The following is a 24,914-nucleotide window of genomic DNA, read 5'->3' as shown; positions in this document are numbered from 1 at the left end:
TACTGACACATTTTCTCATGTACTATAAAAAAAATTCCGTAAGATTTAACTCTGAATGTGGCCAGTCTATGATAGGAAAAACAGTCTTAGTGGGTGAGAAGTCTGTTTGGCTCAATGCACAGTTACTTGTCACTGTGGGAGGCTGCATACAAGCACCCTGGCATCAACTAAGCACCTGGTCTCAAACTTTTCACCGTTTTCCAGAAATGGCTGCCAATGCTACCAGCCCGAATTTAGTTACTTCCTGGCTTTTGAAGGCTTGACTCAATGACCTAACATACTCTTTTTTTTGGTAGCTCTGTGTGTAACGTCATGCCAGCACAAAACAGGGTGCCTGAAGGCTGGGAAAAGTCAGTTCTTGTTTAGACAGAGTTGTTTCTTTGAAAAAGTTTGTTATATGACTGGTCTTTAGGTAGAATTTCATAAAAGCTTGATGCTTGTAAGAAAAACGTGCTTTCTCTCATGCTTAAAATAAAACACTGTACTGTCACTTAATGGTGTACAACCTCAAAGACTAGTATGTGATCTCCATTTCCTCTCCTAGAGGAATCTCTGGATCATAGAGTCTTCACCCAACCTGAAACAAGCGGGTTATAATTTCTGAAATTAAAGGAGTGGGATGAAAGTTCAGAGATGACTTAGGAACTCACTTGTTGACTGTAAGGGGTATATGAAATGCCTATTTCTGGTGGGTCTGCCTGCATTGCAGACCTTACTGTCTCCCAGCAGCATGCTCCCGCCTTTCCTGCCCAGCTGATGGAACGCAGAAGGAAAAGCTTTGGAATAATACACTGAGATGCACTGCTATCACTTGGGACCCTCAGAGTCCGTATGGATTATTTGTGCCTTGCCTAGGGGTCACTCTTACTATTTTGGGGTCACTCTTACTATTTTGTCCTTCTGGTGTGACTGCAAAGCCACTTGCCTAGTCCCAGAGTTTGTGACAAAGCTGCAACTCAACCTGCACCAAACCTGTGTTGTGATGCCTCTGAAGGCAAACGTAGCCCTTCTTACTCACTCCAATAAAGTTTAGGGTGACCTTCATGAACATGAACACCTTCCATGGTGCACACAATAAAGAAAAGCATAAAAAGAAGTGGGGAGTGGTCTTCATAAAGAAACAAACATTTTAAGCCCTCTCCAGACAGTAGGATTTGAAACCAGTATTACAACGCACATAGTAAATCGTAGTGGCTGACGGAGCGTTGCCCAGACGGTAGTGCTGTTCCTTGCCTCAATACACAGTTAAAGCTGGAACGTGAAAACAGCCTCATTAGGAAAAACTGGCCACTGGCTAGTACATGTTTGCTACAGGGATAACTGACATACTTTCTAAGCACTTGCTTGCACACTTAACCCAGAGTAAGAGCATGAAAAGACTGATCCAGTCTTGGTACTGGATCACCAGGCCAGTGGTCTCAGATCATGGCCCTAGAAGTGACTACCATGCAGTCCAGCTTATGTTGCTGTTCAGACAGATGTACACAGTACTGCATTGCTGAACAGGGAAGGTGACAATATTATTCAATGTTTTTGTTTGTTCATTTTCCTTTCATCCGCTTTTGACAACAAGGGTCTCCCTGTTTCTCCTGTACTGAATAACCCGACATAGTCTGAAAATGTATCACAACAGGAGCACCTGAAACAAGTAATGTTTGTAATGTAAATGCATAAAAGGGATTTTTGGTCTTTTTTATCATGTTGTTTCACATCCTTTATTGCTCAGAAATCCAATATTACATTTGGGAAAACAGAAAATATTTCAGACTGAACCATTTCAGTTTGCTGCAAATCTCTGGATGTGGTCCAATCCGGTTTAGCCATTTGAGGCAAGGACTCACCTCTGCAAATGACTAGTTTTAAAATGCTGTTGCCACAGACATCCACAGGCAGTATGACTAGACGAGTGTCTTAATTCTTTTTCTTAGCATGAAACTGATGAAGAAACATTGTGGGTTTCTTCACATATAATAGACAGAGGCAGTTTTGGAAGAGAGTGGGTTATCCTACTAGTTAGAGAATTTGTCCTCCCTGTCACAAGTATTCATTACAGAGCACAACTTTGAAGCAAAATTGGATATTGATGTAGGGGGGGCGGGGGGGATTGCTGCAGGTGACTTTTACCGTCCCATATTAGAACACGTCCACTATCAACTAAAATAGCCCTATGCAGAAGTCACCCAGACTCAAAATCCCCAATTCCTCCCACCTTGGGAAATTGACTGGGGAGGAGGAGAGGAAGGGGCCTTTATACTTGTGCTGCCATGGTGTCACAATAGGAGGTGAAGGAAAAAAGTATTGCACACTCAAAAAGTACTTTTCACTCACTGCATTTGTGCTTCATGGTAGTCCTGGTGTCTTGACTACCCCCATTTCATTTGTGAAGCCTCCAGCAGACAGCACAACATCCAAGACCGGCCCTGCTTTTATGGCTGCTGCAAGTTGGGGGAGAGCTGCGGGCACCTCGTTCCTCCACTCTTACACATCTTTTCTCCAGAAAGCAAAGGAAGGAGCCCCAGCAACACGGGTATCATGGCTGTTGGATGTCCTTCACCACTGCTGCAAGGAGCAGTTTGGCACCACTAGCCTGCCTTCCTACTTTTGCTTCTTTAACATACTGAAACACAGGAGGTTCCCCCTGAACATGAGGAAACACTTTTTCACTGTGAGGAGGACTGAGCCTTCTGTCACTCGAGGATTCTAAGCTTACAGCCATCCTCTTGCAGACAGTTGAGCAGATGCTGTTCTTCCAAGCATTTCTGAGAGAGACTTCCATGGGAAACAATGCTTGCACCAATGTGGTGCCCATTTCCTCACCAACAGAGGAGAGTGGCAGTGGAACTGCAGGGCAGCAGCCCACCCACCCACCTCCCCCACCCTGTCCTGTGAATTTGCCTGACGACAATGTAATTGTGCACCTGAACTTGCCTATTCCCACATTATAAAGGCAAATGAGGAAAGGCAAGGTGGAAGGAGAGCAGAGGTGCCCAAGTGTTCCCCGTGAAGCTGCACCCACAGCATCAACTCTGGGGCCAGTGGGATCTGTGTGTAGCGAGCATCTCGGGAGCTCCCTGAGCCCCAGAAATGGGAGGCTGGAAGGGGCCCATGGGTGCTCCAGTGCCTCTCCCTCATGCTGAAGATTGCACCCTGTGCCTCTGCACCTCTGCTGACAGTGTGTGAATACTCAGCAAGAGCAGCTAGGCTCATCAAGATGAGGATTGGTATGAGTCTCTCATTTTTCAGGGGGCTGATCTCTTTGCTGAAAAAGACGGAGTCCTGGTGTCAGCAGTGCTCAAGGGCAGAGCCCTGCGCAGGGGGATTTTCTCTTGCAAGCTGAGGAGCAGCTTGTAAGCACCTCCAGCCTCCCCCTGCTCACCCTTACCCACTGGCTCCCCCCCGGTCTCCGTGTCCACACTGGATACATGCAGCACTCACAGGATGGAGATGCCTGTGCTGAGGCATCTCTGGAGGCCACTGCCAGGCTGTAAGCAACGCCAATCCCAGGCAAAGAAAATGGAGAAAAACTTGAGGACCCTTCTCGAGGACGCCTGTCCATGCGTGTACCAGACCCCTGTGGGGAGGTGGGCACTGGGCCGACACACTCCCTCCCCGTGGGGTAGGGGCAGGCTTCAGGCACGATCCCCTCACAGGCAGGGCACTGACAGTGTGCCTGGCGATGGAGGGTGGATGAGGCTTTGGCCTCCTGTCCTCTGTACTGGGATACCCTGTTTTTACTACAGTATCCCCCACAGGTATGGACATGATAGGCAGCTCCACCATGGTCACGTAGGTGAGGTGGCCCCAAGCCTCCGTCAGGACAGGATTCTGCTGGTTCTGCAGGGCTGTGGGTCCCGGCGGAGCCAGGCAGGCTTGGTGCAAGCATGGGGTGATGCACAGTGCTGAACTTCCGCTCAATTTCTCCAGCACGGCAGCTGCAGCGTGCTGGCCCTTTCCAGCTGATGCCCTGGTCCTCCTCAGAGAGGGTGCACCTATGGGAGGAGAAAGATGGAGCACTGTTTGTTTTGCACCATCTCCGTGCCATGCGAGCTAAGGCCCTGGCCAGAAGACAGGCTTGGGAAGCCTCTCAAGAGCCGTCCCCACTGTGGTGAGACAGGGCAGAAGAAGCAGCAGCTGCCAGGCAGTACAGCTGCTTCTCACCTCAACTCCCCCTCTGGCCCTTGCAGCACCAACCTGCCCCTGGGCAGGTGTCTCGGAGGCCAGGCACTCTTTGGGGAGAGCGGAGCGGCTGCCGTCCTCCACATCCCCCACCACCTCCCAGGGCCTCTGCAGCACGAGGGCCAGAGCCCTCTCTGAAACACCCCTAGTGGCTTCACTCCCACAGCCAAGACTCACCGGGACCCCGCAGCAGCACGAGGCTGGAGATGCCCGGCGGGGCGAGAGCAGAGCTCTGCTGCGGCTGAGTGAGACAGGCCTCTGCTTCAGAGGGCTTTCGATGCCCCTTGTGCTCATGAAGGAGACTTTCTCCTCCTCAACCTCTCCTCCAAGCTGACATCCCATCTTTCTGCCACAGGAGTGTTGCCCATCCAGGCAGGCAGCCAGCTGTAATTCATGTGACTGAAACAGAGTTATCTGACCAAGATTCCTAACTGTTGTGGTTTAGCCCCAGCCGGCAGCTGAGCACCTCGCGGCCACTCGCTCACCCCTCCCCACCCTGCCGGGATGGAGAGCACAGTGCGAAGACAAAGGTAAGACTTGTGGGTTGGGATAAAGACAGTTTCCTAGGACAGCAAAGGAAGAGGAAGATCACAGCAACAATACTTACAAAAGAATATTCAAAGTGGGTGATACACAATGTAAATTGCTCACTGCCCCGAAACCTGATGCCCAGTCTGTCCCTAGCAGTGACCCCTTCCTCTTCCCAGCCAACCTCCTTTATATACTGATCATGATGTCATACGGTATGGAATACCCCTTTGGCTACTTTGGGTCACCTGTCCTGACTGTGTCCCCTCCCAGCTTCTTGTGAAAATTAACTGTATGCTAGCTGAAAACCAGGACACTAATGATCCCCATAGTCACACAGTCTCTTCCCACACCACGCTGTCCAAAGGTTCGCTGAAGACATGGGGAATGGGCACAGAGAGATCCCATGGCTCTAAATAGGGACCTTTTACCCCGGCCTTGGGGCTCTGCACAGCCCTGGCTTCTGGGCATGCTTGGTGCCCCAGAACTAGGCCCCATTTCCCCTCCCTTCAGTGCTAAGTACCAATGCCAGCCTCACTTCAGCTGGGCTCTTCTTCCTAAGCCATCTGGGAAAGCGTGGCCCTGTCTGTCACGGTCTCTGCTTCCCCCAGCATACCTCTGAGCAGGGGGCTACGAGAGCAGCCACTGCAGATCAGCCCATGAGCTGGGCTGTCCCTGGCACGGGCTTGCAACCTGGCACTCGTTTGCAGGAGAGGGAATGACCTTCTCTGACCTACCCCTCCAGCTGCACAGGCTGCTCTCTCCTGCCGTCTCTGCCTGTCTGCCTCTGTCACACATGCCTTGATCATACCACCTAGGTTGGGCTTCCCCTCACAGGCTTGCAGACTAAGCAAGCAATTTTGGACAGGTGCAGAAGGAGAAGCGCAGCTGGGAGACCACCGGTCCTGTACTGAATTGGACATGGGCAGGAAGCCCACAGGTCACAGGACATGTGCAAGAGATCTTGATGGACCTTGCCTGTACAAGTGGGTTTGCTGCTAGAAGAAACCAGTCCAAATCGGCTGAAAGCAGCTAAGTTGCAACAAAATCATGCAACCTCAGCTAATAAATATGTATTATGTGTGCTTGCTCAGGAGCTTCACACGTTCAAATACTTGAAAGTGAATGGTAAGTCAAGGCAGTATCACGGCCAAAGCCAATACATTATGGAAATTGCAAAAATGAATACATAAATAGCCTTAAGACTGCATATAAAGAATTAAAGTTTGTAACACGAGGTCCTTCTTGTCTCCTAGCCGAGACACACCTTTACGGCTGGCAATAAAAAAGAGATTTAGCTAGTTTGTACTTCTGCTACCTGTTTTTTCCTGGTACCTGTGCATGAACTAGAAGAAAAGAAAGATGCAAGCAAATCCATTTCAGTAACAAACTGGCAACCCAGGTGGGACTCTGCAGGTTCCCAACCTGGTGAGCATGGCTACCACATATGACACAGCCAGTACCGGGTGAGTTCACCTGATTGTCCTTATGGGATTCGCATTCACCAGGAAGGTACTGAGACTAGGTGCAGAATAAATCATGGGGAGCTCAACAGGCAAGGTAAAATGGGGTTCGTGGCTGGTGGAAATTCTGGAAAACTGGAAGAAAATTGGCAGTACTTCAGGATGCAGCAAAGCTCAAGCCATAGTTCTCTGTCAGGATGGGTGGCCAGCTGGGGCTCGGGAGGGGACGCGCTCTGAGCAGTGGCCCCTGGAAGGTTCATCTGAGATGAGTAAGTTGACCTTCATGCATCAGCAAATGGACTACTGGTTTCTCTGGGACAAGTGAGCTTTTAAATCATCATGGGGATACAGGTATTCAGCTAAGGTAAGACAGATACTAGCGCAACAAATGCTGGGAGACTTGAGTCTAAACTCTGCCCCTGTTCCGCTTCACTCTGCCTCTGCGCCTGCTCCACCTATTCCCCAGACACCTACATTGTACCCGCTGCTTCCTCCAGAAAATCACACTCTGCTTTGCAAGCTCCTATGATTGAGCTGGTGATGGTTCATCTGGTTAGAAGAATGCTTGTGGCAGCAGGACAGCAACAACCCCCTCCATTACATGCCCACATTTATCTGCCATGTGCTCTGGGAGATTTGGCTCAATGGGCACAAGAGATGACCCACCTATGAGAGGACCTGGCAAAGGCTGCCTAACTATTGCCTACAATAATAGAGGGGCATTACCCCTGTTGGAGGGATGTTCAAGTGCTGTAACAGCAAATATTTTGGTCAGAGACAGAGATTGGATACTGGAAAAAGAGAATTAGAAAATCGTGATGGAAACAGACAGCCTTGGCCAAGAGCAAAACCTAACTGGGATTATAACAATGCAAATGACCGAGCTGCATGCGAAACAGCTTGCCATAATCTGGTCCTGGCAATAAAGGCTGCAGGACAAACTGGTGTTAACTGGGAAGGAGTTCAGGAAGTGAGGCAAAGATCTGATGAACACCCAAGCAACTTTTGGAATTGCTTGTGGCGAGCATTACTGCCATATGAAGGAATGAATGAGGATGACTTTAAGGACAAAGTGGCAGCAAGTGTATTCATTCAACAGGCAGCCCCAGGCATTCCTGAATACTTTATAAAGCATGCTCCAGGACGGTAGGGGGAAACCTACAGAAGATGCTGTCTCTGGCAGCAGTGTACGATGGCAGGTCAGAAGAAGAAGGAAAAGGAAAGAAGAAAGCAAGAGGAAGTGAATATGCTGACAGTAGCATTGGGAAGAACTCCAGTAAGGAGAGAAAGAGGAATGAGTATGAGAGGACAGGGCCGAGGAGGAAAGGGTGTGGAAACAGCAGGAGCAATGAGAAGAGGACAGTTAGACCCAAATTCACCACTGTAAGTAACCAGGCCACTGGAAGACAGAACATCCAGTTCAGCCACAACCAACCAGAGGATTGGGAATCCCCCCGTTTGGAAACTAGCAAGCAGAGAAAATGCTGAGGAACTGGCAGCATTTCCTCAGTATGACTCTAAGCAATGACTGGAGGTGGGAGAGCCTGTAACCCTTGCAGCATGTGAACCAGTGGGTAGGAGATTGTGCTCAAATTGTGGTAAGTCAATAATCACACTTTAGAATTTCTGATAGACATGGGTGTGACCTACTCTATGCTAAATCAACACTTGGGTGAATTAAGTCAAGAGAAATCACAAGTGTAGGGAATTGAGGGCTCCACCATGACATTGGGGATAACAATCTCTATATTAGTAGAAGTAGGTCCACATTTATTATGCCATCAATTTGTGATAATGGATGGAAGTCAAATTAATTTATTGGGAAGAGATTTACCGGAAAAATTACAGGCAGGATTTACCTATAAAAACAAGGGCATAGTGCTGGAACTGCCAGAAGTAATGGGTCTGATAATGATGACTGAGAAGTTCTAACTGACTCCCAAGAATTGAAAGATGTCCCTAAGCGAATATGGGCTACTGCTGGAACTGAGGCTGGACTATTAAAATCAGCTACACCTGTAAAAACTTCAGTAAAACATTATGATTGGCCATCAATACAACAATATCCTCTCCTTGAGAAGCTGAACAAAGAATTGAACCCGTAAATTAACGACCTAAAAATAAACAGAATTTTATTTAGATGTACATCCCCATGCAAAAACTCCTATATTACCTGTTAAAAGGCCAAAGCTAAGCCCAGATGGAAGACCTGCGTACCGGTTTTATGGAATCTAGGAGCGCTAAACAGAATAGCAGATCTCCTGTGCCCTGTCGTACCTTATCTGATGCAGGCACTCACCAAAACACCTTCTAAACCAAACTGGCTTACGGTTTTAGATTTAACTGCTGCATTTTTTCAGTATACCTCTTCATAAAGAATCACAGCTCCTTCTTGCCTTCACCTGGAAAGGACAACAATATACCTGGACGAGCCTGCTGCAGGGATTCACTGGTTCTCCCACACCTTTTTCACAAATATTGAAACAGGACTTACAGGCAATAATGCTATCGAATGTTACTGTATTAATACAATATGTAGATGATTTGTTAATTGCAAGCAAAAACTGTAATGTTTGTTTACAAGACACTAAGACATTGCTATTTGCTTTAGCAGAAAAGGGTGACAAAATCTCCCTTGCCAAAATGCAGCTGTGGCAGTGACAAGTTAGTTACTTGGGGATGATAATTCAGCCTGGGTAAAGGACATAATCAGAATGAACACAGGCAATACAAGAGGTACCTCTGCCTCAAACAAAGACATAGATCACAGCATTTCGAGCTGCAGCTGAATTTAACAGAGTATTTAATGAAGTACCTGGGTTTGGGGAAAAAGCAAAACCCCTAACAACATTAACTAAAGATGAAGAGCCAGACCAAACTGTATGGACTCTGGCAACACAAAGCGTATTTAAAGATCTAAAACAAGCAGTCATGGAAGCTCCCTCATTAGCCCTGTCAGACTACAACAAAACTTTTCTATTACAGGTACATGAACAGAAGGGAATAGCTGGTGGCGAGTTGGCCCAGAAAACAGCCCCAACGTCCGCGAGCCGCAGCATATTACTAGCACAACTAGACCCTGTAATTCAAGACGGGATTTCATGCACGAGGGCTGCTGCTGCAGCAGCTTTGATGCTTGAGAAAGCAAGAAATACTGTCCTGGGGCACCCCCTAACGGTAACAGTGCCCCATGCAGAGAAAGCTGTATTAACTCAGAGAGGTCACTCATTTACCCGTCAAAGTCTGCATCGTTATGAATTGACACTACTAACTGCAACAAGTATTATCTTAGAATAGCGTGCTGCGTTAAATACGGCAACCCCACTGCCAGAAATATTACAGCGAGGACAGGGATCTCTTCATGACTGCCTAGAAATTGAATTCATATTTTGGAACTGAAAGCAACAGTGCTGCCAAATGTAAACGAACGGCCCCAGGACAGCCTGGACTTGGTGTTATTCTGCAGTGGATCATCCTACTACAGAAAGGGACGATTAGTTACAGGATATGCTGTTGCCATGTAATTTATGGTGCTGGAAGCAAGAGCTCTTCTGGGACACCTTGGGGCACAGGCTGCAGAATTAATAGCATTAACTCAAGCACGTGTTTTGGCAGAAGATCCAACTGCTGGTATCTACGCAGAACTCCAAACGTTCTAGGAGTAGTGTTTGCAAGAGGACTGAATTGGAAAGAAAGAGGGTTTCTAGTGTCAGCTGGATACAAAACAGCACAACGAGAACAAATTTTGGACCTTGTGCATGCTCTAGAAAATCCCCAAAAAGTAGCGGTGTTGTACCGCAAAGCCCACCAGTAAGATACTTCTGACTGAAGTAAACATTCTTCCCCATGGTGAGGCTACAGCAGCAGCCTTACAAACCTTACAGATCCAACCAAAAATACAAGAAGAAATGCCAAAGAAGAACCCAAAAACTAACATGGAACCTTAACCACAGAAGAAATTGAAAGACGGAAGCATTTAGGAGCAAAGTAAGTAAATGGAATCTGGACATTAGAAGGAAAACTTTTTCTCCCCAGGCCTATGTTGATACCTTTGGTCACAGAACTTCACTATCAGACACACGGAGAAGCATGTTATCTAGAAAATCAAGTCTCTCAATCATAAGTGGCACCTGGATCGACCCAAGCAACATTGCAAGTCACAAAAGGATGTTAGGTATGCGCAGAATATAAAGCAAAGTCCAAAACACAGGCAAAAACAAAAGGAGGGCACCCTGGGCCTGTATGCTGTTCTAGCAACTATAAACTGATTTGCAGATATGCCTCCAAAATATGGACAAAACCACCTACTGGTTATAATTTTGCTGGCAATAAAAAGGCAGTTTAGCTAGTGTGTACTTCTGCTGCCTGTTTTTTCCCGCTACCCACACAAGAACTAGAAGAAAAGAAAAATGCAAGCAAACCCATTTCAGTAACGGCTAGGTGGGATCTGCATGTACCAAGCATCTCAGGAGCTCCCGCAGCTGCAAAGCTGGCAGGTTGGAAGAGCCCAAAATGCTGAAGCTCGCCCCTCGTGCCTCTGTGCTTCTGTGCTAGCAGCTGGCAATAATTCACTGAGAGGAGCTACTATCATTAAGAGCTTCTCATTTCTCAGGGTGGTGACCTCCTTCCTGAAAAGAGTGCGTCCTGGTGTTAGCAGTGCTCAAGGGTAGAGCCCTGGACATGGGGGATTTTCTCTTGCAAGCTGAGGAGCAGCACTCTTGGAGAAGCCAACGGGACCTGCTGGTGCAGAGCTCTGCCAGTCTCCCCCTGCTCGCCTGACCCACCGCCTGCCCTGCTCCGCCCCATCTCCATTGTCTACAACAGACACGTGTTGTACTCACAGGATGGAGATGCCTGTGCTGAGGCATCTCTGGAGGGACAGCACACTCACTGCCAGGCTGTAAGCAATGCTGCAGACCAACCCTGGGCAAATAAACCGAAGAAAAGCTTGAGGACCCTTCTCAAGGACACCTGTCAGCGCGTGTGCTAGACCCCTACGGGGAGGTGGGTCCTGGGCCTACGCACTCCCTCCCCGTGGGGCAGGGTTACGCCCTGGAGAGGTGGGTGCTGGTTGCACTCTGGGAGCGGGGGATGGAGGGCCAGGCAGGATCCCCTCACAGGCAGGGCTCTGACGGAGGGTAGAAAATGCTTTAGCCTCTTGGCCTCTATAGCGTACTGGGATACCCTGTGGTTACTACAGGATCTCACAAAGACACGGACATGGTAGCCGGCTCAGCCATGGTCATGTAGGCGAGCTGGCCCCAGGCCTCCATCTGGGCAGGATGCTGCTGCTTTTGCAGGGCTGTGGGTCCCGGCGGAGCCAGGCAGGCTTGGTGCCAGCATGGGGTGACAGGCAGCGCTGAGCTTACACTCATTTTCTCCAGCATGGCAGCTGCAGCGTGCTGACCCTTTCCAGCTGATGCCGTTCCTCCTCAGAGAGTGTGCACCTATGAAAGGAGAAAGACGGAGCACTGTTTTGCACCATCTCCATGCCACGCGAGCTAAGGCCCTGGCCAGAAGACAGGCTTTGGGAAGCCTCTCAAGAGATGTCCTCACCGTGGTGAGACAGAGCAGAAGTAACAGCCCCTTCTGACCCCGATTACCCCACCTCCAGACTCCCTAGTGCCAACCTACTGACAGCGCTCCCCACCTTCTCCATCATGTCTCCCCAGCCTCCCTTTAGGCTCTGTGGGTCCTACCCGCCAGCTGATGTCCCCAGGAGGAACAAACCCTCGTACCTCTTCCGTAGGACTTGTGTGGGCCCAGCTGCACATCTGTCCATGTTGCAGCCGGCCCTTATCCTTGGCAGGGCAGTGCCCTGCACTCCTGTAGGAGCCTTTGTCCTCCTCATCTTGGGGAGAAATCAAGCTTCCCTGCACGTTCGTGTATCCTCCTTCCGCCACAGGAGCGTTGCCTGTCCAGGGGAGGCCACTTGGGCAAGAGCCCCAAACCAATTGCTGGGAGAACACCTTGCACAGTGTGTGTGCAAGGGGTGTGACGAGAGTGAGCACCTACAGGAGAAAAAGAGAGCGTCCTCCCCGCCGTGCGAACGTGCTCCTGGAGGCTGTGTGGGCAGTAATTTGCACAGTCCTTTAATTGGATGGGTGGTCCCAAACTCCCCCAGCCACCTTTCCCTTTCCCCTAGTTACTGCTGCTTTTTGTTGACTTCAGGCCTCCCTGGCAATCACCCAGCTCTCTCTGGGGCAGGATGTTTCCTTTTTATCAGCTCTTGAAGGATACTCTTTAGCAAAGCATGCTTTTCATCAGTCTTTCGGCTCTTCTTCAAAGGTAGAGCCATTAGCAAATCAAGGTACCGCACTTACCTCTAAGCAGTGCCTAAGCACTAACCCAAACACATTTCTGTCCCTCAAAAGTGGAAGATTCTACTTTGTAGATATCAGTGCTAGCAGGTGGAGGGAGGCGATCCTTGCCCTCTCCTCAGCGCTGCTGAGGCCACATCTGGAGTGCTGTGCCCAGTTCTGGGCTCCCCAGTATGAGACAGTCACGGACCTACTGGACAGAGTCCCGCAAAGGGCCAGTAAGATGTTGAAGGGACTGGAGCATCCGTCCGATGAGGAAAGGCTGAGACAGCTGGGACAGTTCAGCCGAGGGAGGAGAAGGCACAGGGCGGGGACCTCATCCCTAGACATAAATACCCAAAGGGAGGGTGCAACAAAGGCAGCGCCACGCTCTTTTCAGTGGTGCTCAGTGATGGGGCCGGAGGCACAGACCGAAACTCAGGACGTGCCCTCTGAACATCAGCAAGCACTTTTTGACTGTGACGGTGACTGAGCCCTGGCACAGGTTGCCCAGAGGTTGTAGAGTCTCCCACCACAGCCAGGAGGTATTCAGAAGCCATGTGGACGCAGTCCGGGGCAATCGGCTGTAGGTGGCCCTGCTGGAGCAGGGGCGTTGGACCGGATGGCCTGCAGAGGTCTCTTCCAACCTCAGTCACTCGAGGATTCTAAGCTTACAGCCATCCTCTTGCAGACAGTTGAGCAGATGCTGTTCTTCCAAGCATTTCTGAGAGAGGCTTCCATGGGAAACGACGTTTGCACCAATGTGGTGCCCATTTCCTTGCCAACAGAGGACAGTGGCAGTGGAACTGCGGGGCAGCAGCCCACCCACCTCCCCCACCCTGTCCTGTGAATTTGCCTGACGACAATGTAATTGTGCACCTGAACTTGCCTATTCCCACAGTACCTTCAAAGGCAAACGAGGAAAGGCAAGGTGGAAGGAGAGCAGAAGTGCCCAAGCTTTCCCCACAAAGATGCACCCACTGGAGGGAGGGGGACGTTACGCTGGTCTTCAGGCCTCCTCTTGCTATACTTAGCAGGGTAACAGGGGTGACGGCGGACCCAATCAGCTTGAGGCTTCCAAGCTGACATCAGTCTGCCACGAATGGGCGTAGGGCCATACCCTTGCGTAGTGGCTGCCGAAGACGTAGAATCGAACTGGGCAAATCTCCCCGTGACAAAGACAGATGTGTGCGTGTACAGCGTTCAGCTGGCCGCTGGCTGCGTGTTGGGAGTTTCAGGGCAGGGGAACGGTGCCTCTCTTAAAGAGCAGAAGGGCTCAGGCCTCCTCACGCACCTCAGACATCCTTCACGGGTCCCAGACATAGCTGCACCCCATGTGGGCCCCCACTAGACCCCATCCCCAGTGCCAAGGTGCCCCCTGAATGGAATGGGCCCGTGCTGTGGGGATCATGACCCCAAATCGCTGCCAGGCTCTGATGACTCTTTGCCGGGACGAGATATGGGGGGCAGCCCTCACGCCAAAGGATTTTGTCAAGGCACTTAGGCAAGGAAAGGCTACGGGAGCATTGTCTCCTCTTGCTCGGTTAGGAAACATCCCCGTGGGGGAGAGAAAGTGGAAAGCCTGAGGAAGTCCTCAGCCTGCGAAAGGAAGAACTTGGCAGCTTTGAGAGGGCCTCTGCAATGACATTGCTCTGCACCCGACTAACAGCCACATCTCTCTGCTCTGTTTCTCCATTTTCCTGTTTAATTCTTATTAATTAGGGGAGGTCTGCACATGCGTCTGGCTGATGGCATTCGTTCCCGCAATCTTCCCATACACCTGCACCCGACGAATGCACGTGTATCCTGGTTTTCCCCAGTTGCTCTGAATGCCAAGTTTCAAAAACTGAAAGGCTCTGGGGATCCCGTTCTGCAAAGAAACCGTGGCAAAAAGAAGTGTCACTCCTGGCGTGTAAAGAGAGACAGCAGGCTCCGCGCGTCTTCCTCCGCCATCCCGGGCCCCTGCTCCGGGACCAGCTCCCACTCTGGCTGAGGCGGCAGCTTCTCCCTCCTTCCCTTCTCCCACCCAGGTGGCAAGGGACCCCTGTGCCCCTGCAGAGCAAACGCCCAGCCTCAGAGAGCGTGGCAGGCAGCTGTGGAAACCTGAGGCTCGCTGGTGCCAGGGAAGCGGGGCCCGGGGAAAGTCCTGCTGCTGGGGCAAGGTGCTGGGCATCCTCCCTGCCACCTCCGGCCCGGCGGGTGCAGCCAGGCAGCTCCGGGGACCCAGACAGCTGTATGGCCAACACCGTCTCTGTTCTGCTTTTGCTGCCCTGCCAGATGCCACTCTCCCTCCCGATCCCACCAATGTTGCTCTCGGGCAGGGTTGGGCCCCTGCCCCGGCAGGAACCGTCCGCACTCCCCCCACAAGCCACTTGCTGGCAAAACAGCGTTTCTGCCCTGGCCTCTTGCCCACCCGCATGCACTGTACCTGCAGAGGGAAGGTCTGGGTCGGCTCTTGCTGCATGGCATAGGTGAATGTCCCCAGCAACGTTTCGTCCTCGCCTTCCTCATCCAGTCCCTTGGAGATAAAGCACAGGGGAGCAGGTCAGGCTTGACCCGACCATGAGGATACGCTCATGCCAGATCCGGGCCTGTGATCTGCACCCCACTCCCGCGGTTCCAGCAGGGTCTGGCGGCGCAGGATGCGGTGGGGCTGAGCCTCCTCCTTGTGTGTTGCTCAAGGGCCTGTAGCTCCTGGGCCACAACATGCTGAGGGAGTCTTCGGAGGGGTGACGCCACCCCACATGTCCCTTGAAATGTCCCCTCAGGGAACGGCACTGCTTGGCAGCACACGAATCTCGGCAGACGCGCAGAGAGCAGCAAGTCCCCGTTACAGCTTTTCCCCGCAGCCAGGTCCCAGCCCCCAGTGCCCGGCAGAGACTTACAGAGACAGTGAAATCTCGGGGAGCACTACTGACAGTCCCCAGCGGAGAGGCTGTCTTTGAGGCGTGCTGTATGGTGATGGCCATCGGTTGTAGCGGTGCTGGCAACCGGATTAGCACCTCGCTCCGAGACCCTTGGAATGGCCAGCAGTATCCTGGGGAAGCATCCGCCTGAAAACAGAGGGCAAGAGCAATGAACGCGAGGGCAGGATGGGGCCCGCTGCGCTCCCGTGCAGCCAGAAGCAGAGGTGGCACTGCGCCTGCGGGCTGAGCTTGTGCTCGAAATTAATGGCACGTTGGGAAGCGGGAGGAAGAGCCCAGCCGCCTTCCCATCCCGGGAAAGAGGAGAACAGCCAGCCAGTGGGAAACATCTGATACCCTGCACTGGAGCCAGGGCTTTCAAGAAACCTCTCTTTTTGGCCAGCTGCTCTGCAGCCTCCCCCTACCCTCCACTGCCCCATCGGGAGAGGGACAATCAGAGCGGTGGCAGGGAAATGGGGTCTCAAAGGAGAAGCCTCTTCACCCAGCAGCGACCAGGGATGGTGGGCAGGGAGCTCAGCTCAGCTCAGCCCCTTTCCGATGGCAACTGCTGATTCCTAGGGAGCCAAGCCTTATGTGAGACCTCAGGTGTCAGGCACCGGACTGGTGCCATGGCCTTGAGCAATACAGCTGGCCTGACAGGAGACACCCCAGGACTTGCCCCCAACTTTAGAAGAGGCAAGAGAAGCAGCACTGGCGGTTTCTGCTACTGTACCTGCACAAAGGTGTCCAGATGGGGTGGAGCACACAGGAACCAAAACACCCTGCAGAGCCATGCCGAGCTGCTGGACGATCTCTGCAGGTCGATGGCAGACCCTGAAGGGAGAAGAGAGCAGCTGATGGCAAGAGGCCCCAGGCTCGGAGGACCTGGTGGCTGCAGGCGATTTCTAAGGGTGCCCGCCAGCCCCGCATGCAGCACCGCGCCCTCAGAGGTGCCCGGCAACGAGGAGATCCCCGTGCCCGGTGACGGCGTCTCCCTCCCAGCCGCACAAAGAGAAGGTCTGCGGGTGCTGGGAGACAGCGAGCCCCCCCCCCCACCCGCCCCCAGGAAGGGCTGCAGACCCAAGGCAAGGCCCAGCTGCATGGAAAGCAAAGGACGACCTGGCCACTCGCTTTCATTCCCCAGGAAAGCTCAGCAGAGAGGGAGAGGGCAGAGATGTTGTCAGGGTCTTGGCTGGGGCACCAGCGAGGGCTCTGACGGCAGGACTGGGGTGAGCCCAAGGCAGCTGCTCGGCCACAGTCATGTTCTTGGGCTCCGTGATTTGGTCCCACCTCCCTCTGCCTTGGAGAGCAGAGTCTGCAGCAGGGCCTGCTTTCGGCAAGGCCAAGCACGAGCCCAGTGTGATGAGACCTGCCCACCTGGACCTGAGGTGTGTCCGTACCTGCACTTTTCAGAGCCCAGTCAGATGTCCGCATGGTCGCTGACAGTACCTCTCTCATTTGCTGAACTTCCTGGGAAAGACACCAAGGAACAGAAGAAATGACCACGTCAGACCTGGCCAGGAGAAGGGGCTTTACAGCAGAGAAGCTCCAGCAGCAGCTCCTGGCAAAGGGAGGGGCGTGTGGGCTGAGCAGGAGAAGCCCACCAACTGGCCCAGGAATGGCCTTGTTGTGCAGCGCCCTGCTGGTCCCAGCTCTCTTTCCCAAAGTGGAGGATCACCTTCTTCACAGTGCTGATCTCTGCAGTCAGGCGCACCGCTTCATCCCTCAGCTGTTGCATCTCTCGGGATTGTTGCCCCCACACCACGAGCGTGTTCCTGCAGACACCGGGAAAGCCGATCTTGTCAGAGAGCTGCCCAGTCCCTGCCAGAGCCTCCAAGCTCGGGAGGAGCAGAGACAGAGGTGCTCGAGCCCCCTTTTCTTTCCCCGGTTTGCGAGTGCTTCCCTCCCACTCCAGGTTTAGCAAAAGGCCCAGGCAGGAGCCAAAGGCACGAGCCCTGGGCGCTGTGCAAGTGAGTGCAAATAGCATGGGCACGCCTGCCGCTACCCCACCAAGCGAGCGTGCTGCAGGTCTGGAGAGAGGAGAGGGCTCTTACCGCAGGGACCTCAGCTCGCCTGCAGGCTGCCGCAGCAGCACCTGAAAGGGAAAGGCTCTCCGTCTGAGTCCCAGAGCTGCCGTGGCTTTCCAGCACCGGCGAACTCTGGGGAGGCACAGCAGAAGCTGCTGCCGCTTCTGTGGGTCACTGCCTGGAAGCGGAGGACTGGGTGATTCACTCACCCACTCACCACCGGCAGCGCTCCTTTCCTGTCCCACTGACCTGTGGCACATTCTTTGCCCGCAGCATCCACACGAGCAGCAAGGTCCCGGAGTAAGCACCAGCTGTAATTCACATCACCGAGAAAGTTACTTGACTAGGGTTCCTACCGATCTCTGTAGTCACACTGTCTCCTCCCGCACCAGGGTGGCAAGAGGCTGGCTGGGGACACGGCGAAAGGGTGCAGAGAGAGGTTGCAGCTCCAAGCAGGGACTCTTTCCTTGGGCCTCAGGGCTCTGCACAGCCCCTTGCACCCCACAGCTACACTTCCCCCGCGTGCAGCGAGTATCTCGTGACCTCCCAGCCCCACAAAGGCGGGAGGCTGGAAGAGCCCCACGGGCGCTCCAGTGCTTCTGCCTGATGCTGAAGCTGAAGCTGGAGCTCGCACCCCGCACCTCTGTGCCTCTGCTGACAGCACGCGAATGCTCACCGAGAGCAGCTAGGCTCATCAAGACGAGGAGTGGGACGAGCCTGTCCTTTTTCAGGGCGATGATGTCCTTCCTGAAAAAGAGGGAGTCCTGGTGTTAGCAGTGCTCAAGGGCAGAGCCCTGCACAGGGGGATTTTCTCTTACCAGTTGAGAGGCAGCAATTTATAGTGGAGCCAGGGGGTCTCCCGGTGGGGAGCACCTCCAGCCTCCCCCTGCTTGCCCTTACCCACTGGCACCCCCAGCCTCCACGTCCACACCGGACACGTGTTGTACTCACAGGATGGAGATGCCTGTGCTGAGGCACCTCTGGAGGGAGAGCACGACCACCGCCAGGCTGTAAGTGACACTGAAGACCAGCCCTGGGCAAAGAAACCAGAGAAAAGCTTGAGGACCCTTCTTGAGGACGCCTGTCAGCGCGTCTGCTAGACCCCCGCGGGGAGGTGGGCATTTGGCCTACGCACTCCCTCCCTGTGGGGCAGGGGCAGGGTTATGCCCTGGAGAGGGGGGTGCTGGTTGAACCCTGGGAGCGGGGGCCGGAGGGCCGGGCACGATCCCTTCGCAGGCAAGGCTCTGACGGCGTGCCTGGGGGCCGGGGGGTGGACGAGGCTTTGGCCTCTCGGCCTCTCTACCATACTGGGGTACCCTGTGGTTACTACAGTATCCCACAAAGACATGCACATGGTAGCCGGCTCAGCCATGGTCATGTAGGCCAGCTGGCCCCAGGCCTCCATCAGGGCAGGATGCTGCTGCTTCTGCAGGGCTGTGGGTCCCGGCGGAGCCAGGCAGGCTTGGTGCAAGCACGGGGTGACAGGCAGCGCTGAACTTACGCTCAGTTTCTCCAGCACGGCAGCTGCAGCGTGCTGGCCCTTTCCAGCTGGTGTCCTGGTCGTCCTGAGAAAGGGTGCGCCTATGGGAGGAGAAAGACGGAGCACTGTTTTGCACCATCTCCATGCCACGCGAGCTAAGGCCCTGGCCAGAAGACAGGCTTTGGGAAGCCTCTCAAGAGCCGTCCCCACCGTGGTGAGACAGGGCAGAAGCAAGAGCCCCTTCTTACCCCGACTCCCCCACCCGCGGACCCCCTAGCGCCAACCTGCCCACAGCGCTCACCAGCTTCTCCATCATGTCTCCCCAGTCCCCCTTTAGGCTCTGTGGGTCCTACCCGCCAGCTGATGTCCCCAGGAGGAACAAACCCTCGTACCTGTTCCGTAGGACCTGTGTGGGCCCAGCTGCACATCTGTCCATGTTGCAGATGGCCCTCGTCCTTGGCAGGGCAGTGCCCTGCGCTCTTGTACGAGCCTTTGTCCTCCTCATCTTGGGGAGAAATCAAGCTTCCCTGCACGTTCGTGTGTCCTCCTTCCGCCACAGGAGCGTTGCCTGTCCAGGGGAGGCCACTTGGGCAAGAGCCCCAAACCAGTTGCCGGGAGAACGCCTTGCACAGGTATAAAGCCACCCTGTGACGGAGAGCTCCTTCCAGGTGGTAGACGAGACGCACGACAATCCGGGACACTGCAACCGCTCCTTCTGGGGTGTCCCACAAACCCAGTGGCTCCTCTGGGACAAGGCAGCTTGCAGGCCCTTGCTGGGATGTGACAACAGTGAGCACCTACAGGGGGAAAAAGAGGGAGTCCTGCTGCACACCCTCTCCCTGCCATGCAAGCCGAGGCAGGCCGGAGCCCCCGACGTGGAGACCCTGGCCAGAAGACAGGTCTTGGGAAGCCTCTCGCCAGATGTCCCCCCCACCAGCGAACTCTGTGGAGGCACAGTAGAAGCTGCTGCCGCTTCTGTGGGTTGCTGCCTGGAAGCGGAGGACTGGGTGATTTACCCACCCAGCCACCCACCACCAGCAGTGCTCCTTTGCGGGACTTTCCTGTCCCACTGACCTGTGGCACGTTCTTTGCCCGCAGCATCCACATGAGCAGCAAAGTCCTGGAGGAAGGACCAGCTGCAATTCACATCACCAAGAGAGAGTTACTTGAGTAGGGTTTCTAATGATCCCTGTAGTCACACTGTCTCCTCCCACACCAGGGTGGCAAGAGGCTGGCTGGGGACACGGCGAAAGGGTGCAGAGAGAGGTTGCAGCTCCAAGCAGGGACTCTTTCCTTGGGCCTCAGGGCTCTGCACAGCCCCTTGCACCCCACAGCTACATTTCCCCCGCGGGCAGCGAGCATCTCGTGACCTCCCAGCCCCACAAAGGCGGGAGGCTGGAAGAGCCCCACGGGCGCTCCAGTGCTTCTGCCTGACGCTGAAGCTGAAGCTGGAGCTCGCACCCCGCACCTCTGTGCCTCTGCTGACAGCACGCGAATGCTCACCGAGAGCAGCTAGGCTCATCAAGACGAGGAGTGGGACGAGCCTGTCCTTTTTCAGGGTGATGATGTCCTTCCTGAAAAAGCGGGAGTCCTGGTGTTAGCAGTGCTGAAGGGCAGAGCCCTGCGCAGGGGGATTTTCTCTTACAAGCTGAGGAGCAGCTTGTAAGCACCTCCAACCTCCCCCTGGTCACCTTACCCACGGTTGGCTGCCCCGGTGTCCGTGTCCACACCGGACATGTGTTGTACTCACAGGATGGAGATGCCTGTGCTGAGGCATCTCTGGCGGGAGAGCACGGCCACTGCCAGGCCGTAAGCAACACCAATCCCAGGCAAAGAAAATGGAGAAAAACTTGAGGACCCTTCTCGAGGATGCCTGTCAGCACGTGTACCAGACCCCTGCGGGGAGGTGGGCACTGGGCCGACACACTCCCTCCCCGTGGGGTAGGGGCAGGCTTCAGGCACGATCCCCTCACAGACAGTGTGCCTGGCGATGGAGGGTGGATGAGGCTTTGGCCTCTTGTCCTCTGTACTGGGATACCCTGTTTTTACTACAGTATCCCCCACAGGTATGGACATGGTAGGCAGCTCCACCATGGTCACGTAGGTGAGGTTGCCCGAAGTCTCCAGTGGGGCAGGATGATGCTGGTTCTGCAGGGCTGTGGGTCCTGGCCAAGCCAGGCAGGCTTGGTGCAAGCACAGGGTAACAGGCAGCGCTGAACTTAAGCTCGTTTTTTCCAGCATGGCAGCTGCAGCGTGCTGGCCCCTTCCAGCTGATGCCATGGTCGTCCTGAGAGGGTGCCCCTATGGGAGGAAAAAGATGGAGCACTCTTTTGCACCATCTCCATGGGGAGAGGGGAGTGGCTGCCTGCCTATGGGGTGGACACTCAGGCAAGAGCCTGACACTAATGCCAAGGGAACACCTGCCACAAGCAAACATCCACCAGGACCCATCATATGCGAGAAGTTGTGGCAGTCTGCTAAAGTTCCCACTGACCAGAAAAGGGAAAACATAACCCCCATTTTTAAAAAAGGAAAAAAGGAAGACCTGGGGAAGTACAGGCCAGTCAGTCTCACCTCTGTGCCCAGCAAGATCATGGAGCAGATCCTCCTAAAAACTGTGCTCAGACACATGGCAAATAAGGAGGTGACTGGTGACAGCCAGCATGGCTTCACTAAGGGCAAATCATGCCTGACAAATTTGGTGGCCTTCTACGATGGGGTTATGGCATTGGTGGATAAGGGAAGAGCAACTGCTGTCATCTACCTGGACTTTTGCAAAGCATTTGACACCATCCCGCACAACATCCTGCTCTCTAAATTGGAGAGACATGAATTTGATGGATGGACCACTCGGTGGATAAGGAATTGGCTAGATGGTCGCACTCAAAGAGCGGTAGTCAATGACTCAATGCCTAAGTGGAGACCAGTGATGAGTGGCGTTCCTCAGCGGTTGGTACTGGGACCAGCACTGTTTAACATATTTGTTGGCGACCTGGACAGTGGGATTGAGTGCACCCTCAGCAACTTTGCCGACGACACCAAGCTGTGTGGTGTGGTCAACACGCTGGAGGGAAGGGAAGCCATCCAGAGGGACCTCGACAGGCTTGAGAGGTGGGCCTGTAGGAACCACGTGAAGTTCAACAAGGCCAGTGCAAGGTCCTGCACATGGGTCAGGGCAATCCCAAGCACAACAACAGGCTGTGGGGGGGAATGGATTGAGAGCAGCCCTGAGGAGGACTGAGGTGTTGGTGGATGAGAAGCTCAACACGAGCTGGCAATATGCGCCCACAGCCCAGAAAGCCAACTGTATCATGGATGCATCCAAAGAAGCATGGCCGGCAGGTTGAGGGAGGTGATTCTGCCCCTCTACTGCATTCTCGTGAGACCCCACCTGGAGTACTGTGTCCAGCTCAGGGGTGCCCAGTACAAGAAAGACAGGGAGCTGTTGGAACGAGTCCAGAGGAGGGCCGCAAAGCTGATCAGAGGGCTGGAGCACCTCTCCTGTGAAGAGAGGCTGAGAGAGTTGGGGTTGATCGGCCTGGAGAAGGCTGAGGGCAGACCTTATAGCAGCCTTCCAGTATCTGAAGGAGGCCTACAAGAAAGCTGGAGAGGCACTTTTTACAAGGGCGTGTAGTGACAGGACAAGGGGTAATGGCCTTAAGCTGAAGGAGGGTAGATTTAGATTAGGTATTAGGAAGAAATTCTTTACCATGAGGGTGGTGAGGCACTGGACCAGGTTGCCCAAAAGAGTTGTGGATGCCCCATCCCTGGAAGTGTTCAAGGCCAAGCTGGATGGGGCTTTGAGGAACCTGGTGTAGTGGAGGGTGTCCCTGCCTGTGGAAGGGGGGTTGGAACTAGATGATCTTTAAGGTCCCTTCCAACCAAAACCACTCTATGATTCCATGATTCTATGATACCTGAGCTCCTTCCAGCTGGGAGACAGAGGCGCACAGTGCCACGGGGCTGGGCTTGATGGTCACTCTCATTTTCTCCCACAGTGCAGCAGCAGCATGATGGCCCTTTCCAGCTGGTGCCCTGGTCCTCCTGAGCGTGGGTGCACCTGTAAGAGGAAAAAGTTGGGGCACTGTTTTGCACTGCCTCCATACCATGAGAGCTGAAGCTGCGGCCTGAAGACAGGCTTTGGGATGCCTCCCAAGAGATGTCCTCACCGTGTTGACACTGGGCAGAAGCAGCAGTGGGACAGCACAACTCCTTCTTACCCCCCCAGCCCTTGCAGCACCAATCTGCCCTGGGCAGGCATCTCAGAGGCCTGGCAGTCTACGGAGAGAGGGGAGCAGCTGCCCTCCTCCAAAGCCCTCATGTCTTCCCAGAGACTCTGCAGCACGAGGGCCAGAGCCCTCTCTGAAACACCCCCACGGTTACTCTCCCTCAGCAGAGACCTACCAGGACTTTTCAGCCACAGCAGCATGTGTCCGGGGAGGCCCAGTGGGGCGAGGGCTGAGCTCTCTCGTGGCTCTGCGACACAGCTGCACGGTGGTTGCTCCAGACACCCTAGAAACGGCTTTTGCTGGAGAGCAGCAGGAACTTCCGAGTCTCCTGGTAGCACCCTGAGCAACACAACTGTGGGTTTTGGCCCGGGGGAGCCAGAGAGGTTTTCAGCTGATCCTCCTCCCCATTCACAGCGGGTTTCTCAAGCGCTGGGGCTGCTGCTGTGCCTACAACCCTTGCCGGCTCCTCCATCATGCCCCTCCTTCCCCAGTTAGGCTCTGTGGGTCCTACCTGACAGCCGATGCCCTGAGGAGGAACAAGCCCTTGTACCTATTCCCTAGGACATGAGGAGGCCCAGGTGGTCCTGGGAGGAGTGCACCTGCCACAGGCACACAGCCACCAGAACACAGCAAGCTCTTTGCAGCCTGGATGTGGTGGCTCACAGTGCTCTGGGGTGCTGCAGACCAAACTGGCCAGGAGGACGTCCGAGACGGCCCTCAGCTGGCCACCACTGGTTCCAGGCAGTTCGGCAAGGAACAGACAAGACACCACGCCCCATGTGCAGAACAGAGCCAATCACAGAAGGGTGTTGTGGCTCTGAACCAATCAGAGGAGTTTCCAAGAGGGTGGTGAGGGCTGAGCGAGAGGGGTGGACATGTAAGGGTGGGAGGAGAGAGGGGAAGAAGATGGCTGCTGTGGAGGAGGCTGTGGGGAGAGTTGTCTGAAGGGAGGAGGGCTGCCTCTCCTAAGGCACTTGTGTTTCTTTTCCTTCAATACAAGAGGGAGCAATTAATAATAGGTTGCTCATGGGCAAGTCACTTAAGTGGGGAGAAATTCCCCAAATGAATAAGTTGGCTTGGGTTTGTGCCAATACGGCCAAACCTTAGCCCCAACGTGGCCTGGCACTAGGATAAATGTAGGGCCTTTGAAACTCCAGTAGGAGCCTCAGTGCTGGAGCTTCAGACCCCTCATGGGTCCCAGACATAGCGGCAGCCCATGTGGGTCCCGACTAGGCCCCATCCGCAGTGCAAAGGTGCCCCCTGAAGGGAATGGGCCCGTGCTATGGGGATCATGAGTCAAACTGCCACCAGGCTCAGACGACTCATTGCTAGGATGAGATGGTGGGGGGGGGGGGCAGCCCTCGTGTCAAAGGGTTTCATCAAAGAACATAGGAAGGGAATGGCTATGGGAGCGTAATCTCCTTTTGCTAGGTTAGGAACCATCCCTGCTGGGGAGAACAAGTAGTAAGCCTGAGGAAAGCCTCAGCCGGCGAGAGGAAGAAGTTGGCAGCTTTGAGAGGGCCTCTGCAATGACATTGCTCTGAACCTGACTAACAGCCACATCTCTCTGCTCTGTTTCTCCATTTGCGTCTTTAAGTCTTACTAGGGGAGGCCTCCACATGGGTCTGGGTGATGGCATTCGTTCCCACCATCTTCCCATACACCTGCATTGGATGAATGCAGGTGTATCCTGGTTTTCCCCAGTTGCTCTGAATGCCAGGTTTCAAAAACTGAAAGGCTCTGGGGATCCCGTTCTGCAAAGAAACCGTGGCAAAAAGAAGTGTCACTCCTGGCGTGTAAAGAGAGACA

The sequence above is a fragment of the Grus americana genome, chromosome Z (genome assembly GCF_028858705.1).
Source record: "Grus americana isolate bGruAme1 chromosome Z, bGruAme1.mat, whole genome shotgun sequence".
Classification (NCBI taxonomy): Eukaryota; Metazoa; Chordata; class Aves; order Gruiformes; family Gruidae; genus Grus; species Grus americana.
The sequence above is the reverse complement of the archived record's forward strand: the minus strand, read 5'-3'. Positions refer to the sequence as shown.